The 6,000-nt window shown below is 43.4% G+C and overlaps 1 protein-coding gene across 7 annotated transcripts in view; it reads left to right on the top strand.

The window, feature by feature from the left end:
- Positions 1-806: 806 nt before the first annotated feature.
- LOC4578143 (uncharacterized) overlaps positions 807-6,000 on the top strand; it is a 61,592-nt gene continuing 56,398 nt past the window's right edge. For 2 of the 7 annotated variants that reach the window (XM_061662947.1, XM_061662946.1), the window contains exons 1-2: positions 870-1,190; positions 2,311-2,551. The gene's annotated coding sequence lies outside the window, so the exon portion shown is untranslated. Of the gene's footprint in view, positions 1,191-2,310; positions 2,552-6,000 lie in introns of all 7 variants that reach the window. The other 5 variants (XM_061662948.1, XM_061662951.1, XM_061662952.1 and 2 more) reach the window with 5 other exon arrangements.

Here is a 6,000-nt window from a genome sequence, read left to right as displayed (position 1 = left end):
CAGATAAGCCCGGGCGTAAGCACGGTAGATGAGGCAGTCCAAATATTGATTTGAACGATGATCGGAAAGGTCATTTCAATATTCATGTAGATAGCTTTAATATTTGCTAGTTGCTTTCAGTTTTTGATGGTTGCTTCGTCCATGTCTCGCAATTATCTGCGTGTGCGAACACCCCGTGAACCGTTTATCGAATCGCCCGCCCCAATCCAGCAAGCCTATTGCATTACAGCCACTGGACACCCGAACAACCTTAACGATAGCATGCTGTTAGCATTATTGCTACCTCCATTTACACGGAAAAAAGGCCTCCCCTATCGGCAATCGATACACTTACTGCCTAACAATACCCACCGGAAGCGCACGAGCGCCACGCTGCCAAACGCAAAGATCTCATCAATTTTCATCATTTCCCACGGCATCCGCGTGAGGTAGGTGAGCAGCGAAATACTACGAAGCAACCGGGAAGTAGATACAATGGATAGCAAACACATAGACACACACAGAAAAAAAACCAACACTCCACACAATTATGGCTCTGCGGCGGAATTGTTGGCCCTTCGAGCCGGATCGGATGTTCGTGGAATGGATACCGCTCGCGATACATTTGTTGCGTGGAAAATGGTCGAGGAAAAAGCGCCACAATCTCACAGCTGTGAGCACCACTGGCACTCGGATGAACGCAGCAAACATCACTCACGCTCACCAGAGAGTGAGTGCTGTTGGGGCAAAACCATCCGCGTGAGTTCTGGCTCATCTTCTCTGGAGCTGGTTGGGTACCTTTTATTTTGCGCGCGCCTGGCTGCATCGTCGTTGTCCTGGTTCTCGTCTCCGGCGGAGCATCGCATCTTGGTTCATCTCGCGAGCAGCTGTGCGCTGTGCAAAGGTTTCGTGGCGCGACCAGCAACGCCGGCCAGTCCTATCGGAACCGTCGAGCGAGCCTGGCACGGTAAGCAAGCGTACGTGTGCAAGCCGCCGCAGCACCATCAGCTGGAGCAGATTGCCGTACTACCGTTCGTGTGCGTGGTTGGATGGGGCCCTGCGTGTATGTGTGTCTGTTGAAGTATCTAGTGGACCTGCGACATTGCTTCCTTGATTGGAGTGGTCAGGATCGGGTGCAGTTTGAGCAAGGGTTACATTTTAAACCATTTCTGTGAAGCCGAATTCCAATAAATTTTCCACAGGACTATAAGGTGACTATGTCCATAACTCACCGTAAAAGTGTATCGTTGTGCAAAGAGCGTTGTGCTTCTGGTGGTGTGAATTTTTAAATTTCTACTACTGCGACCACTGCTACGATCGATTGCAACGATAATTCCCTTTATGGGATGAAATGTGATTGTTTGTCGTGTGTGCATATGGTAGCTAAGCCACATTCTTTGTGTCTGGTTTTGTAGAGCGAAAGAGAGTACGCTGTTAGGTTACCATTTTCCATCCGTGTCGTGCGATGAAGCTGTGTTGAAATATGTGCTCCCAACGATTTCTGTCACAGCGTTACAATGGAATGGAAACGATTGAATGTGTAAATTTCCAAGTGCATTTATCTTCCCGCGACCAGCTTGTGTTAACACTGCAGTAAAGTGCATCTTCGGAGGTATATGTGCGTGTATTTGAGTTTGTTTCTGACCTACCAGTGTACCAGCCCACCCACCGAGAAAGTGTTGGGCATCGTAAAATCAGTCGTGTGTTCGTAATAAATCACCAGCGTTTGGAGCGAACAAAAAAAAAACGCATGAAGTAAACACCCGCGCTCACCTCCTATTTCCTTAGGTGGAAAGTGTTTAAAAATTGTATCGCCTTCGGTTGGGGGATCTGTTTTTTTTTACGGCGGCAGTAAATTAAAGTGCGTTTTGTCCCGTGCTTATTCCAGTTCCCATAGCATGAAATCAATGAAATCGAAACAGCGCATTGAAAACAGGCCTGCCCTGCTGACTCCTCATGTAAAATCGATCAAAAGGGCAAGGGGAGGTTTGCTTTTGTTTTAATGTGCTATCCGGTCGTCTGAAGTGGTCGTAAAATATTCTGTCCAGTAAATATTTACCACCCTCCTCCCCCCTAGCGGAAGGCGGGTTAGATGCGTGTGGGTGAGAAAGCATTCGAATGAGGCAAATGGTTAAAAAACAACGATACAAAAAAAATGAAAGAGTAAATGTAGAAAATTGTTAGTGTCATTTTCAGACTGTTATTATTGCTATGAAGTCATCCTGTAAGTGAGGAAGTTGAAGAGTGAGTGTGTGTGTTTCTTTTTTTTCTTGTGCTATAAAAATAATGTGTCAAGGCATCTCAAATAAAAATCCATTTCTACTCCTAAAGAAAGCAGGTACACAGCAGTGCTAGTGTTGTGTTGAAAGTGGATCAAATATTTTACAGAAACGGTTTGACGGGTTCAATATCCGGGTGAAAATAGTCAAATCCCGAACGTGCGTCGTCTTCGCAGTGAACTCACGTAAGAAAGTTGCCAAATAAAAATAGAGAAAAAAACGAGCCGACGAAAGTCTATTGCCTGCAAGAAGCAGCAGCAGCAGCAGCACGACATTTCGGAACGCTCAAAAAGGTAAATTATCTATTGTAAGGTGGTGGTAGCGAAAGTGAGGACTTGTGGGCGGTGGCGAAGAGCAAGTAAAGGCTGTGAGCAGAATTTTAATGTCCGGTGCACGGCTGATGAGCTGATTCTACCCGCCCATCCATCTTAGTCTCATTTCAACCTATCGACGGCCGGCAAACGTGACTGACTGGGAAGAGGGTTTTTACTTTTCATTGGGTAGTAAATGTACTGCTCCACAGCACGGTTATTGATCGGAGTTGCGGTGCTGTTGGAAGAACGGCCAGAAGTTTTGTACCGTTTTGTGATCATTTAATTACTTTCGCTTTCAGTTTTGAGAGCAAGGCCAAGTCACTGGCTCAACAAACCCATAAAATGCAAGCCTGTCAAAAGATCAAACTGTGGCGGGAGTTAATACAAACCACTGGATACTGTAGGAGTAGAAATTTCATTGGGAGGTGCAATGCTATTGGTTTTGTTCATTTGTTTTTGTTTAATTAGTGTGTAGAGGAGCATAAAATTAATTGTAATTAAGCACCGCGGGCGGGTTATTGAGTGTGTTAGTGGAACGTGCTTTGAAAGCCAGAATACTAAATTGGCTCATGTTGGCTCATGTTCAATACACCACTGTTATTTTAACAAAATGGTGATGTTGTTCATGCAATTTCAATGAAAACGGTTTACAGCATGATTCATTTGAATTTGAAAGCCTTATGGATTTATGGATTTATAAAAGAAATTATTAATTAAGCTTATTGAATGTAATTATTTGTGCTGGTCCAAACTTCTAATGCTGTATTTTCTATGTATACCCACCGCCTTTTGTTCACCAGTAGTATACATTTTCTATCGATTGCTCGAAATTGAGAGATAGACAATGAGAGAATCCTGTGAACTACACCGTCGAATCCGACCTAAAAGTTATTCAAATATTGAACACGTTCACATGACACACATGGCGTTGAACAGACACTCTGTCCTAACAAAAAACATTAAACCAACATTGTTGCTGTTCACCCAAAGTTCAGAAATGCTACACATTCGTCTAAAAATTGAAGCCCTTTTCTCGGCAATTGTTTTTAAATTCAATAGCTTCATGCTTGGATGGATAATGTTTTCAGCGGAAGCCCATCGTTGCAATTAAAAATGTAAATCAACTGGGATTGCCATCCTGGTGAATTTGTTTAATTTTCGGAAATAACAAGAAGCGTTTGGTAAACAATGAACCCTTATAATTGAGTTAACTCCAATTTCTCCTAATGAATTCTATAAACCATTTTTTTTCATAGAAAAATGGAGATATTTTTTAGAATCTAATCGAAAATTTCAAAATCTTACAATTATGGCATAAAACCGTGTAGGCTGTTTACCATCATGTGTCGTTTTTTATTTAAAAAAACGAACCTTCAAACTAAACACAACTCCACAGTCGAAACATAATGATTGCAAATGTAAATAACCTATCCACCCGATTTGATCCCTTCACTATGGACGCCATCAAAGAATGGTTATCAAAAGGCAACCAACCAAACGATTTCCCTGCAGTGCACTCCGCGTGTATGGGACGGTTCTTCGAAAGGACACCGTCACCTCCACACATTTGTCGAGCAGCTTCTAATTCAACTCAAACAACACCTCCCAACCAACGCTGGAACATTCGCTCTCGCCCGGTTCCATCGAAAGGGAAAGTAAGTTTGTCCTTTCCGTCGTTCGCCTGGTAGCGCCCGTGAATGAGTTGATGAAAGCCGTTTGAAGCGAAGAACGGAAAATGGGAAGGTCCTATGTCAACACGTTTACTGCCGGAGTCAACTGTGTGAGGGGTATGATGCGAAAGCTTGCTTTTCGTTTCCATTCCTTCACATCCCACACTCATTCCCTACTTGGAAGAGCCACAGAACGCAAGCGTGTGTGTGTGTGTGTGTGCGAGTGTGTGAGTACTGCGGTTAGAACATACTTCATCAATATTTAAATGTTGTACTCAACATTCTGTGCTTTTGCATACGTTCGCCGCACCGGTGTGTACACAGCCGACATAGTGCGCCGGTGATAAGCAATACTGTGTCAATGCTGCAATAACAAGCTTAGGTAAAGAGGTAGGGGTATTTTTCGCACCAGCCCTACACCATGGCAAACAGACAGTGGGCAAAAAGTACTTCCCACTCGCCGTACCTATGCAAACTTCCGAGCCTCGGAGGGGTTTTTGTGTGCGGTACCGTACACCCTTTTCGTACAAACATATCATCTTATCATTGGCAAGTGTACGCTCCTTTTTGTACATCACCCCTAACGAGCGCTCCGTCGAAGCAAGGATTCTATGGGGAGCAAAATGGTTCGTTTCATCTTTCTAACATGTCGATATGCATCACAGGATTAGTCATAATAACAACAAAAAAATGTATCAAAGAAAGAGCTTTTGTTGGCAATAATTTAAAGCTTCACCCGGCGCTTTTAGCGCGTGTATCCTTTCCAACGGACAAAAGCCAGAGACGGGTACTGGGCCAATATTGCTGTCCTCTCGTGACTCATCCCGATATTTATATCACCGTGGGTCTTCTTCGCCCGAAAGGTAAACACATAAAGCAGCTTATGCTACCATTTGCCTTAGCTGTATGGGTTTTGAAACGGGAAAAAAGTGGCCAAATAAAGTGTGTGGCCCATGTTTGATTAATGAATTTGCCTGAGAGAAGCAATGGAAAGCCGCACGGTTCGCCTTAAAATGTCCTTGGTGGAGCGGCTTTTTTAACGGAATATCCGGGAAATAAAGCGAAAGCGGAACCTGCTAGATACGCAAACGCAAAAGAAGCGATAAAAGCAACGTTCCTTTTTGTCTCGGGTGGTTCATCGCGATTATTCTCGCATCTACTGCGCCTAGCAAAAGGATCTTGCGAGAAGCTTACAATTCCTTCCTGCTGCCTTTCGTTTAGCATGGTGAATGATGGTAATGGAAATCAAAAAAATAATCTTCCCTTCCATTCCCTTCCTTTCGTTGCACCAGGCCGATTGGATGGGGGGATGGGGTAGACCGACAAGTTGTTCGAAAATTTGTTTACGACACGATGGGTTTCTGATTTGTTGACTTTTCTACGGTTTCTACCGGGAAGATTGGAGCGCAAATCTAGCGCTTCGGTAGCGGGTAGAGTTCGAGTAGACAGAATTCAAGAGGAGGCTTGAGTTTTATGAGTTTTTGCGTTGGTGGTAGTACAATGCGTGGTTAAAGGTTTTTCCAAGGGATATTACAGCAACAGATAAGGACGAAATTCAATCAATACTGTAGAGAAACGGCTTTAGACCCTAAAATAGAATGTTTCGGTTTTAAGCAAGATCTTTTAATCAATAACAAAAATTGGTAAAATTCGTTGAACTTCGGATTCTTCCTAATTAAAAAATAAAAAAGCTCTTCTAGTTTTGCTTAGCTTGATGTTGAAATAACGTATATTTGCTAATAAAACTGTTACAACTTA

This window comes from Anopheles gambiae, chromosome 3, assembly GCF_943734735.2.
Source record: "Anopheles gambiae chromosome 3, idAnoGambNW_F1_1, whole genome shotgun sequence".
NCBI lineage: Eukaryota > Metazoa > Arthropoda > Insecta > Diptera > Culicidae > Anopheles > Anopheles gambiae.
Note: the sequence above shows the minus strand (reverse complement) of the source record. Positions and strands in the feature narration are given on the sequence as shown.